This window comes from Simochromis diagramma, unplaced genomic scaffold (assembly GCF_900408965.1).
Source record: "Simochromis diagramma unplaced genomic scaffold, fSimDia1.1 OVJJ01000304.1, whole genome shotgun sequence".
Classification (NCBI taxonomy): domain Eukaryota; kingdom Metazoa; phylum Chordata; class Actinopteri; order Cichliformes; family Cichlidae; genus Simochromis; species Simochromis diagramma.
In genome coordinates, this window is record NW_024387030.1 from 18748653 (window position 1) to 18762422 (window position 13770).

At 39.7% G+C, this 13770-nt stretch overlaps 1 long non-coding RNA gene across 1 annotated transcript; it reads right to left on the reverse strand.

Annotated features, from left to right (window-relative positions):
* Window positions 1-402: 402 nt before the first annotated feature.
* LOC120739487 lies at window positions 403-1622 on the reverse strand. The gene is made up of 2 exons (XR_005697229.1): window positions 974-1622; window positions 403-900 (listed from the first exon to the last, which is right to left on the reverse strand). It is a non-coding gene; the product is annotated as an uncharacterized LOC120739487 (long non-coding RNA).
* Window positions 1623-13770: the final 12148 nt, after the last annotated feature.

The window sequence follows — 13770 nt, forward strand, 5'->3', positions numbered from 1 at the left end:
GACGTCAGACACATTCACACTCACTTTTTCATCTGCGTAAATAAATTATATGGCTGATGATATGTGCCATGGTGATCCATAGGCATGATCACCAGTTTAAACTATTTTTCAACCCAACAAAACAAATAAACAAAAACATAATGCTGATGTTATGAACACTCTACACACAAGTCAAGATGCAGGAAAACTGCTCACGGAAACGCTGCACACTCCAGTTATCACAGTTATCATAGTTCTATTTGTATGAATTATCTGCTTTCATTATTAATACCAGTTTATAGGTTGTTATCCTTTTTATTATTAGTTTGAATGCGTTAAAATTAAGTTGTAATTTAGCTTTTTGTTTATTTTACTTTATTCCTCTTGCATTTATATCTATTCAGTCGGGTCTGTTTCCAACCCTTTTTTAAACTACTTCAAACTACTGTGATCTCTAATTTTCACTGGGTGAGGGATTATTATGTTCTTCCTAGTCTGAACTGCTCTCTTCACCTGAGCTGCTATCCTATTTTGAGTTACTGTCTACTTTGTTTCTTCTACCTCTTGCTCTTCCACGATGCATTCCTCTCTCTTTCTTTTGGATTAATCGTGCTCCGGCTTGCTGTTTTTCTAGACATTTCTCATCAGGTGTTAATTTTACTTGTTTATCACCCATTTTCAAAGATTTTGCTGGGCCGTCGCTGGCACGCTTGACTTCAGAGTGGTTTACTGATACGGCCTTCGACTTCACCCTAACGGTGAAGCGGTATCAGTTTTATGAGATGAAACTCAACCGTTCTCCTTTGTCACCAGCACGTGAGCCTCAGCAAAGAAAACAAAAAATGGAAGTAGTTCAGCAGCGTATTGTGCTGTAAAATCAACTTACTTCCAGACACATACACACACATAGACATTTGCGAACTAATTTGTCACGAGATAATTTCGGCTACCTCTAAAACTGGTCAAAACACAGTTCCTTTTGGCGAACTTAAACCTAATTTGTCACGAGATAATTTCGGCTACCTCTAAAACTGGTCAAAACACGGTTCCTTTTGGCGAACTTAAACCTAATTTGTCACGAGATAATTTCGGCTACCTCTAAAACTGGTCAAAACACGGTTCCTTTTGGCGAACTTAAACCCTTTTTTTCTATCACATTTTTTTAAACTTTTGCGGCCGTCTTATATAACAAAATAGTGTTTCTCACCCCTGACGTCCCACTGGTGATTCAGATCATCGGACTGAATCCCACCGCCGTGGACCAGATTATAACACCGGCCCAGACCCGAATTTAACGTCCTGGGGCTCTCTCCTCATCCAAGAGGGCTGTGCACAGGCTTCGGTGCTGGCTCCCCACGGTGTCAGGAATCAGTGCTGGATCTTGGAACAGAGTCACAGATAACAATTCTGATATTTTCTGATCCGGCTACGAAGGACCAAATCAATGTTAGGGAAAATATTCTAAAACACTTCTTCAGTAAAGACTCAGAGAAGAGAAACACACAGAGTTCTTGCTAGCAAGGGCAGTCTCAGAGACTCGCCCTGAGCTTTGCCCTGGTCTTTATTTATACTTCAGTGGTTTGTGTGTGTGTGTGTGTGTGTGTGTGTGTGTGTGTGTGTGTGTGTGTGTGTGTGTGTCCTGCTGATCAAAGGGTCATAAAAGCACAAAAGGTACATCCTTGGTCAGGAAAGGGTAGTCTCCCCCTCACCCTAAATAACATGGTGAGGAAGTCCAGCAGTTCATCTATATGTAGAGAAGCACTTAAACTAAAACAAACGTAGCTACGTTAATCCTGCCGTAAAACAATAAGAGAAAGTATGACCTCTCTCGTGCTCCCAGGATGTGGGTGTGCATTCTAGTGTGGAATACACACCAAGCCTTTGCAGCCTGTTAGAGATCACACACAATTAATTATATGCCTCTAAGTATACATGGTTGAATATTTCCTAATACAAATAACTACATGCAGTATTCTACCATATGCAAACTTATATCACTAAAAGATTATACTGACTACTAAATACAATTTTCCATTGACAGAATTATACTGTAAGTAACTTTTAATACTAATACTTTTAATACTAAGTCAAATTTTAGGCAAGATTTATCTAGTCCATCATTTGGCCAATGCCCCAAAAAGTACAGTGTATTTATGTAAAATGGGGAAATGCTGTTTGTTTTTCAAGAAAAATTATCAAGAAATTGTGTAGTACTTCAAATTATTTACACACTTATTACTTACTACTTAAATTTACTTACAACTTCTTTTTTTTTGTCAAATTTGTGAAGTTGTGAAATTATTTAGAATTACTCATGCAGTATGTAAAATGATTTACACATTACTGTAAATTACTTACATGCCACTTAAAATTATTTACAGTATAATTATGTCTTTATTTCCTGTAGAAACCCCACGTTACCTCCCTATTCTAGTACCTACCATCAGAGATGGGCAGTAACGCGTTACTTGTAACTGATTACTTTTTTCAGGTAACGAGTAAAGTAAGGGATTACTATTGCAAAAACGGTAATTAGATTACCGTTACTTTCCTGTAGGAACGCTGCGTTACTGCGTTACTAAAACCGTGATTTTTTTGCCAGAATGTCTCACGACAGTGACGTAAGCGAGTGCAACGTTCGTGACAACAGCTGTGTGCAGATCAACAATGGATCATATATCGAGTGTGGGAGAGAGTATGAGCGTGCAGCGTTTAAAGCGTGGAAGTACTGACCTTACTTTGAGTTTGATTCCATAAAAAGTGACAAAAACATTAGCGTCCGTTGTGCGTGGGAAGAAAACTTATTTTTACAGCGAAAAAACCCCCTAAACTTCCAAGCAAGCACCGAGTGCGCTGAGAAACTCGCGGATTCTTCCACTGACTGCTGCGGCACACCTGCACCAGGGTAAACCTCTGCCTACGCTACTCCTGCTTTACAGGTGAAAATAGAGCAACAGGACCGCTAGTCTTTGATGTTATTTATTTTCTGCTGTGTTTTACTTGCATCTATTTGAAAGAGTGAGTGTAAACACACACACAAAAAAAAAATTTTATGTGCTGGAATGTGCAGAAAATAAGTTTAAATGTTAAGCAAATTTCTTCCAGTCAGAGAATGTTGCATATAATTAAATTTTTGCTTGATGCATAAAGTTAAAAGATTAAAACTAATAAAAACAAGTTTTAAAAAGAGACTTTTCCATTTGATTACATTTTGTATGATGGATTATGCAGAAAAAGTAGAATTGGGCTGAAAGATCTATCGCTTTATCACCTCTTCAGGTTGTAAATCGTGTTTTTAAAAAGTAACTAAGTAACTAAGTAATTAATTACTTTTGAAAATAAGTAATCAGTAAAGTAACGGGATTACTTTTTTGGGGAAGTAATCGGTAATTAGTTACTGATTACTTTTTTCAAGTAACTTGACCAACACTGCCTACCATTAAGTTTTTGTAAGTAAATTAAATTGCATTGTCATTCCAAATAAAATATGATATGGTAAAAATTCCATTTATTGTAATTATGCCATTAGTCACATAAAGTGTTTAAAAAAAAGAAGAAGAAGAAACTCAAAACACACATTAGCTTCCCATCCTTTTTCAGTTTTAATTATACGCCTGATACCCTAATTAAAACGAAGTATGAACATACTTTCAAAACCATGAAATAGTGCTTGTTCTCCTGTCAGCCTCTAAACCTTTTCTTTTTGATTTTTTATGAAGCGAGAGAGGTCGTGTGCCAGCTTTCTGGAATACTGATGAAAAACTTGAATCCCAAGACTTTAATCTTTCATCTATTATATCTTTTACAACATATTTGATGTTGCAGTTCATTTCTTCAGGTGTTGTTTTTGGTGTTACTGCACTGCAGTGGTAGGACAAGGTCACAGATAACAGTTAATGAATCCAAAATCAAAACCTTTTGTTTTCCAAAATTCCAACTTTTGTGTGTTCCACCCAAATAAGTCTGAGGAAATTAGATTTTAATTGGTCTGATAGTTCACTGGATATGAAGGTTGATTTCAGCAGATCCAAGGTGCCCTTGAGCAAGGTGCTTAGCCTCCTGCTGCTACAGTGCATCTGCTCAGTGGTCAGCAGTACATGACTTTGGCTGTTCTGGATGGATCCCATATAAATGCTGTGAATCTATGAGCGGCTGTAATGAGCAACTACGCTCCTGAATCAGTTCATAGGTATGCACTTTGGTATAAATACATCACACATGCATACATATATAAAAGTGTGGCAGAACCACCTCCTTCTAACCTTTACCCCCTTTTTGCAGCACAGCGTAATGCAGAGACTTAAGGATTTATTTCCTACAGTCTGTCTGTTCTTGGTGTGAACATGCAGCAAGTTAATCAGAATACCAAAAATAATTTAATAGCAACAAGGAAAACTCCTTTTACTCTAAATAAATTTTACAATTTGGACTTTTTTGGACCAACTTTTCTCTCCTTTTATGCAGACAAAGTTAATGTGAATGCCTTAAATTTAAGTTAGCTACTATTTGAGATGATGATAAACTGTTAAAGTGTAACTCAGTCATCGAACAGTGACTTTACCAGGTGGGTTATTTTTAGAACCTCTCGGTGAGACAGTGCACCCATTCGGTGTTCCTTTGTTAACTCTGGTCAGTGTAATACTCTTCATGTCACGACTTGGACTCAAACACTCCCTCGCTGTGTCCTTTCTTTCCACTCTGCTGCTCCTGCTGACACAAACCAAGAGAAATCTACACTGCGGGCACGATTAATGGGGATCAGGTGCTGTTCTCCGTCTCTCCTTTGTCTTCCCCTTTGCCTCATGAGCAGAACTCCGCCCCTGCCTGCCGTCCACAGGGTTACAGTATGAACTCGATGCTCTATCAGCATCAGAATCCCTCTCTTTTTCTAATAAGGTCGCTAAATGTGAAACAGCTCAGCTCGCAGTTTTTTGAAAGCATGAATTTGTGCTGCCACAGTCTAACCCTGACAAATGACGAGTAACTTCTATGAATATGCAGGTAATTTAAATGATCTGTACTCCAGCAGATGTGACCTTACTGTCATGCAATCAAGACCTTGCTGTCATGTCTTGGGGAGGTTGTTTTATTGGGACAGTTTAGTTCAGGATGGTGTTTTTCCTCTGCTTTTAAAAAAAAATGGTTTGGGTTTGTGCAAAGTGACAACTTCTGGGGCAATATTGAGATGCCAGAAACTGCAGTTCCTCTAATGACTCCTTGAGGCTGACTCCAAAAGTGAGTCAGTCCTCATAGAGCCCTGTGATAACACAAGTAACTTACCAGAAGACGTATTTATCAACAGGTCAGGAGTGTAAAAGATTGTTTTGATAGGCGGAAGTATATTACAAGTACAAACGAAAAGCCGCTCAGGATGCCACGTAAGCGATCCTCCCCTTGCAGCACCAGAGGCTGCAGAGATGATAGAGCTTTTATAGCCGAGCACACAGGTGTAGCTCATACAGTTAATTAGCCTCTGATCAGCACCTGCAGGACAAAGCACAGCACAACAAACGAAAAATGATGACACCGTTTGCTCTCATGGCCCAGGGGCTTTTAAACGAGTATCACGTGGGTGTCGACACAGGCAGTTGGAGCTGCTGGCTTTCTGCTAATCATCACCTCAGCTAGTTTAAATAGCTGAACTGTACCTTCAAAAAAAGCATGTGTTTTGTTTTTATTTCTGTTTAACAATAATACAGCTTTCTGAGTAGTTACTTGAACTTCTTGAACAGTCAGTTTAAGAAGTCTATGCTCCACTTTTAGTGAGTAAATGCTAAACGGATTCGTTCTTGTAAAGCGCTTCTCTGTTCTGAGTACTCAAAGCAGTTTTTTGGAGACCTGGAATGTAAATGTGCCGGTCTCCACAACACTGGTGTCAACTTCTGTTGTTTAAATGTGATATAGGCTATACATTTCTCATAGTCTATGCTTGAGGTATATTTTTTTCATTAAAAAAAGTGACACAAGTTAGAGGATAGAAACAAATTACCAATCCTATCCTGCTAGCATCGATCCCATATCAATATCAGCACTGGTATGGATACTATCGATATTTGGATCGATCCACCCACCTCTACTGTGTCTATACAGACTGACAAGTTAAGAATCCTATTTTTTCAAATGTGGTCACTTCTTACTTCAAAAGCCAAAGTGGAGATGGCACTAATGCTAAGACTTTAGTCCATCCATCCATTCTCTCCTCCTTATCTTTATCAGGGTTGTGAGGCGCACAGAGCCTATCCTAGTTACCCCAGGGTGAGAGGGAGGGTACCCCCTGGACAGGTCATCAGTGTTCAATAATTTAAGTTTAAAGGTTCTGTCTCTTTAGTCTTATTTGTATTCACATTTCCTCACCATTTCTGGTATCATTATGTGTAGAAACAAAAATTTACTGTGAAAAAGTTCCTTTTTCGTTCAAGGACATTCTTGAAAAATGTTTGTTTTAAAAGAAAGAAAAGTTTGATCTGTTTTTACTTGGTAGTTTCTGTCATTTGTTACACTTGAGATTTCAAATGAAGAGTTTGGCAGTAAGAATGTAAAGGAGAACTTTGTGCTTTTCTCTGTTTACTTTCACTCCTCACTTCACATGACATCTTGGTCTAATGTTTCTCAGTTCTTTAGACACCTTTCATCTTCCTCTTTTTCACTCTTACCAACATTACCCATCCGCCCCCATCCACTGTTCTCTATCATAAATTCAGGAAGATGAATATTTCATCTTTCATCCACTTCACAGCGCTCTCCAGCATTACTGGGGAGGCGGAGGAGGAAGCAGAGATAGTCTTGTGGTGTCGTGGGCAGATTATGCTAACAACATAAGAGAGGACATTCTGCTCTCTCATTATACTCAGCCAATTTTAGAGAGTGCTAGGTAAGTGCTAAAATGGTTAGTTTGCTGTTTTCTTTCTTTCAATCTGATGGGATTTCCCTCACAGAAGCAAAGAAACTGTTCAGATGATTGCTGCTGAAAGAATGTTTCAGTAAACTTCGCTGTGCTGCTGCATCAGAAAGCTGCCAGTGTTAGAACCCTGAACACATACAGTGGGGCAAAAAAGTATTTAGTCAGCCACCGATTGTGCAAGTTCCCCCACTTAAAATGATGACAGAGGTCAGTAATTTGCACCAGAGGTACACTTCAACTGTGAGAGACAGAATGTGAAAAAAAAATCCATGAATTCACATGGTAGGATTTGTAAAGAGTTTATTCGTAAATTAGGGTGGAAAATAAGTATTTGGTCACCTCAAACAAGGAAAATCTCTGGCTCTCACAGACCTGTAACGTCTTCTGTAAGAAGCTTTTCTGTCCCCCACTCATTACCTGTATGAATGGCACCTGTTTGAACTCATCATCTGTATAAAAAACACCTGTCCACAGCCTCAAACAGTCAGACTCCAAACTCCGCCATGGCCAAGACCAAAGAGCTTTTGAAGGACACCAGGAAAAGTATTGTAGACCTGCACCAGACTGGGAAGAGTGAATCTACAATAGGCAAGCAGCTTGGTGTGAAAAAATCAACTGTGGGAGCAATCATCAGAAAATGGAAGACATACAAGACCACTGATAATCTCCCTCGATCTGGGGCTCCACGCAAGATCTCATCCCGTGGGGTCAAAATGATCATGAGAACGGTGAGCAAAGATCCCAGAACCACACGGGGGGACCTGGTGAATGACCTGCAGAGAGCTGGGACCAAAGTAACAAAGGTCACCATCAGTAACACACTACAACGGCAGGGAATCAAATCCCGCAGTGCCAGACGTGTTCCGCTGCTGAAGCCAGTGCATGTCCAGGCCCGTCTGAAGTTTGCCAGAGAGCACATGGATGATACAGCAGAGGATTGGGAGAATGTCATGTGGTCAGATGAAACCAAAGTAGAACTTTTTGGTATAAACTCAACTCGTCGTGTTTGGAGGAAGAAGAATACTGAGTTGCATCCCAAGAACACCATACCTACTGTGAAGCATGGGGGTGGAAACATCATGCTATGGGGCTGTTTTTCTGCCAAGGGGACAGGACGACTGATCCGTGTTAAGGACAGAATGAATGGGGCCATGTATCGTGAGATTTTGAGCCAAAACCTCCTTCCATCAGTGAGAACTTTGAAGATGAAACGAGGCTGGGTCTTCCAACATGACAATGATCCAAAACACACCGCCCGGGCAACGAAGGAGTGGCTCCGTAAGAAGCATTTGAAAGTCCTGGAGTGGCCTAGCCAGTCTCCAGACCTCAACCCCATAGAAAATCTGTGGCGGGAGTTGAAAGTCTGTGTTGCTCGGCGACAGCCCCAAAACATCACTGCTCTCGAGAAGATCTGCATGGAGGAATGGGCCAAAATACCAGCTACTGTGTGTGCAAACCTGGTAAAGACCTATAGTAAACGTTTGACCTCTGTTATTGCCAACAAAGGTTATGTTACAAAGTATTGAGTTGTATTTTTGTTATTGACCAAATACTTATTTTCCACCCTGATTTACGAATAAATTCTTTACAAATCCTACCATGTGGATTCATGGATTTTTTTTTCACATTCTGTCTCTCACAGTTGAAGTGTACCTCTGGTGCAAATTACTGACCTCTGTCATCATTTTAAGTGGGGGAACTTGCACAATCGGTGGCTGACTAAATACTTTTTTGCCCCACTGTAGATGTTGTATCAGATTGCTCTAACCTGCCTTGTGTGGCAGTTTGGTGGAGTGGCTAATGTGTGTGCTTTACATGTGAAAGACTCCTGGTTTGATTCTTAGCAGACACACAAACTGATCCTGTGATGGTTACAAGCTAATGTACGCCTAGTGCTGGATTAAAGTGAGGGTTCTGTCAGGAAGAGCACACAGTGGATAATCTATGACAAATCAAGCAGGTGTCACCTGGAAGTAAGAACCAACATTTCTTCAACTTTAGCTTCATGTTTTTTCTTCGTCCAGGAGCGACCACATCAAGACAACTGGATGGAGTGCTTCCTAATTAGTGCTAAGTCAGTTCCATTAAGAAAAAAGGTATCAGATAAAAACTAGAGCACAGATTTACTTACATCAGTCAGGCATAACATTATGACTACCTGCCTAATATTGTGTTGTCCCCTTTTGCTTCTGAAACAGCCCTGAAACTTCGAGGCATGGACTACACTAGACCTTTGTGGTGTTCTGTGGTATCTGGCACCAAACCAAGATGTTAGCGACAGATCCTTTAAATCTTGTAAGTTGTGGCCTCCATGGATCAGTATTGTCTGTCTAGACTGGACTGAGATCTAGGGAATTTTGGAGGGCAAATCAACACCTCAAACTCGTTTTTGTGCTTCTGGAACCATTCCTGAACCATTTTTGCTTTGTGACAGAGCACATTACCCTGCCAAAAGAGGCCACATGGTCTGCAACAACACTTAAATAGGTCATAACGTGCCAAAGTAACATCCACATGGATGGCAGGACCCAGGGTTTCCCAGTAGAACATTGCCCAAATAGTCACACTGCCTCCACCAGCTCGCCTGCTTCATACACCGTTCAAGCTACCTGGCACCAGGATGCACTTCTCATAGTGCATCATGATGCCAGGTGTTCCCCAGGTACACAACACACATGCAGCCGGTTATCTACATTATGTAAAAGAACGCTGATTCATTAGACCAGGCCAATTTGAGCTGCATTAGCACTTCTGTTGTATCAGCCTTCACTCCCCACGTGAATCAATGAGCCTTGGTGCCCATAGACTCTGTCATTCGTTCAGCATTGCTCCTTCCTTGGGCCACTTTTGATAGATACTAAACAAAGGCCAGGAGCACCCCGCAGTTTTGGAGATGCTCTGACCCAGTCGCCATCATAATTTGGCCCTCATCTTCCCTCAAATCCTTTTGTGCCACTTTGTGAACATGTTTATTTTGTTGTGAACTTGGGTGTTTTCAACATGGACTCACTTTTGGTCCCAGCCTCAAGTGGTCATTTTGCCACTTAAAGTTACTATTTAGGGTAAAACAGTACACATGGGGCAATAGGCAAAAGTGGACCTCCACTTTAAAACAGCTTTTGAAGTGGCTCTCAGTCCTCGAGCTGTAAATCTTCAGTTCACTGGAAACATAACAGGCTACACTCTTGCACAATGAGATTCCTTTTTCTTTATATTAGGGAAATAGCCTGGGCAGTGAGTGGCCAGGGAGGAGCCGATTATTCGGTGTAATTGAGTTAACCTGGAACATGAGAGTGAGGAGTGAGGTGCTCTGTTGAAGATGGAGGAGGAGGGAGGAAGGAGTGTGAAAGGATACATTAAGGGTTTTTTTGTATCCCGTAAAACGAAGCAAGAATCAATCTCACCTCTTTGAGGCGACAACAATGGAGACAAGAATCGCTTATTTCCTCATTATGAGGCCAGGATGTTTCTGACTGAGTGCCCTCCGACAGGCCAGGAGTCAATTCTGCACTGATATTATTTAATGATAATGTTGGTCTGTAATTAAAAGATCACTTTGGGTCCAACTATGAACACATTTTATGTTTTGTTACCATGGAAATGCTGATTTCTCAGTTTTAATATTTTTATGTTTAAATGAAAGCACAGTGGTCTCATAATTACCAAGCAGTGACAAACAGCCCACTCCACAGGGTACGTTATGTTTTCAAATTTCAGAGGCAAAAAACCTGGAATATTAATGTTAACTGTAATCTCTGTTTCAGGGTTAAAAGAAGCCCACAGAGCTTTTATTAGATGAAATATTAGGTCCACCGAAACACACGGGATATTGATAGTGACACATTTATCTATAAATCCACATTTTTATTTATGACAGCAGGCTTTGTTATCTTAAATGTTTAAAAAGAAAGCACTGACGAATGCACACCGGAAGCACTTGTTTGTCAAGCAGCAGGCTTCTTATCTTATCTTTACATGTTTCAGATTTTCACAAAGCATTCACGTAAAATGGGAACAGTGTGTTCAAGTTTTGCAGCTTAATAGTGAATTCATTGTGAAAATGAATACATTAAAACACAGTTAATGCTGACCTGGTAATGCCACCTAAAACTGACTCAATCATTATGTTAATAAACCAAATATAGACCCTTTTTTGAAATCTTGGAAGTAAAGGAAGTAGGATGTTTAAGGATTTATTATTGCTTCAGTCCTGAATAATCACATTTTACTTTCAAAGATCTAAAGCGAACCACCCGGATCTGCTAATTTAAGCAGTTGATTGGTTTTGTGAAAACTTGCTAAGGGCCATAAAGAAATTAATAGTACGAGGATAAAGCAACAGCAGCAGTATCGGCAGTAAAATCAGTGGCAGCAGAAGAACCTGCAGCAGGTGTCAAGTCAGCTGAATGAAACATTTGCTTAAAAGGGCTTTTTAATCTATCTGTAGATCCCAGAATGAATAAAATAATGTAAAAGTTGTCTTTTTACATGATGATGCAGGAGGATTCTGATCACAACGCAGAAATTTATGTTAAAGAGCCTTTTGACTGAGAAAAGTCATTTTAATACATATCTTATCGCTGAAACATTCAAATAAACAGAAACAGATTATCAGAGTTTTGTTCCTTTTGTTATACAATCAGTCCAGAACCATTAGCATGTACACTCAAGTCAAAGTTAATTGTTGCTTTTTAAGTGTTTTTTGCTTTAATTAACTGATAAACAGAAAACCTTTATTGTGTGATATCAACAAAACTGAAATCTAATCCACTACTGATGAATGTTCAACTCTGTTTTTTGTGAGGTGAAACGAGGACAAACCTAAAGGCACAATGATAATCATACAGTGCCATCCAGTGGTGAAAGGACAACACTGCATATTCGTCACTGAGAACTAAATATTCATGTTTCTTTGCTTAAATTGAACCCAAGGAGTCCATCTATCTCTTCCTCTCACACTTTTATCTTTGTCTTCTGGATGGCCCTTTTTTCTTTCTTACTCCTAAACCGTTTCTCTTTATGCAGCTTTACCCTTACAAATTACAAGTTTTAGTTTTTATTACTCTTTTTTCTCCCTTTCTTTCTTGAAGTGTTCCCTTGTCTTCTCTTGCTCCATCAATTCATCAGCCACCCCTCGCTCCCTCCTCCCTTCTCGGTGTATAAATATCAGGGCCACTTAGGCCCCTCTGATAGAGCATTTTCCTCCTCATACATGATTTATATGGCTCGTTATGGTCATTTTTAGGTGTGTATATGTGTGTGGTGTTAGTTTAGATCAATATGCTTGAAATTAAGTGGTGGCTAAGTTGACGCTGGGGCCATTTAGATGTGGTGAGGAGGTAACATCAATCTAAACCTTGACCCGTTTTCTTTATAAGCAACACAATACATGGCAGTATGTTTATTCAGCAAAGGTAAAAGAGCAGTAAATATAGCAAAACATGTTGCAGTTTGTTGGGCACAAAATGTCTTGGTCTGGAAAAGTTTACATGTGCTACTGCGTATTGAAGACAATCTAAACTCCAGTAGATGTCAGCCTGTATGCGGACCATGCAGATACTCTGAACTGCTACTATGAACGAATGTTGTGAGTCATTTCCATTTGTGGATACTTTTAAATATTAAACACTGATCAAGTTTCTACGCAGCAATTGCAAAGACAGGTGGACGGTTGTTGCCCTGTCGATAATGCAGCTCTAGATTCCAGAGGATGCGATGAGGAGACCCTTTTATGGGGTCATTTCTCCCCTTCAGTCAGACTAATTCAATATGGCTGCTAATTAAATCACTGACATGTCTGCCACTCTGTCTGCATACTGCTAATGCATTATCAATACCTGCCCTAATTGAGGGAGCGCTTCTGTGAAAAGACAGGAAATCGAAGAAATCACAGGGGTCTTTGATAGCTTGTCAGAAGTTGCCGAGAAGGGAGAGGAAGAAGTTTCTTGGAAGTAGATGTTGTGAGGAGGAAGATCAGAGTCACATGACGGTCAAGACATTGGAGGTAAAGGTTCTGATAGGCAGCTTTAATACGCTAATTTCTACATTCCCTCCTCTTCCAATGAGTAACATAAAAATGAGATAAATCATCTGCATTCTCGATACTCTTTATGTTTGAAAGTGGAGAAAATGTCAAGGAGGGTAAGTTCTTAGAATGTCTTTTATTTCCTTTAAAATCGCTGTAGGTATTAAATTTGTGGCTTGTTTGTTTCTGGCAATAAAAGAAAAAAAAACATAGCACTAAAATTAATCTGTTAATCTTTGTTTTTATTAAATATTAAACCCTTTTATGTCACTTTCCTGTCACAATCCAACTGGATTTATTGCACTTTTCACATGTGTTAGATATGAGTAGTTATTACACTTGATTAAAAGACAGAGCAAATAGGGAAAAAGAGAGAGGAAGGGCTGATTTTAAAGAACAAAGTTCACCTAAACTCATGCTTGTGGCTGTTTTCTAGAGTGCCCGTGAAACGTCAAGCACAGCACAGCTGTAGAAAACACCAAGCAAATAGGAAAACGCTGCAAAAGCACACAAAACTGAAGGAGAAAAAGCAAAATCTCACAAAATACAACAGAAATGTTTCTGGAGAGACATTAATGTGTTGGAACAACTGCGCTTTATGACAGGAACCAAAATATGTAAAGAAATGAAGGACTCATCGGTGTTGTGAGGGAGAAAAAGGTGCAAGCTTGTTTTAATCACATGATTCGTGTAATACTGTACATACATGTATCCAACAAAAATACTTCTGTTGTGTTTTGTGAGCTTTTGGGGCATTTTTCTATTTGACCTCTCAGGGCCACTGTAGTTTTTTAAACGTGACACAAACACCAACAGGTGAAAGTTGTGTGTTTAATAGGTTCATCCACCATGACCTCATCTTTAT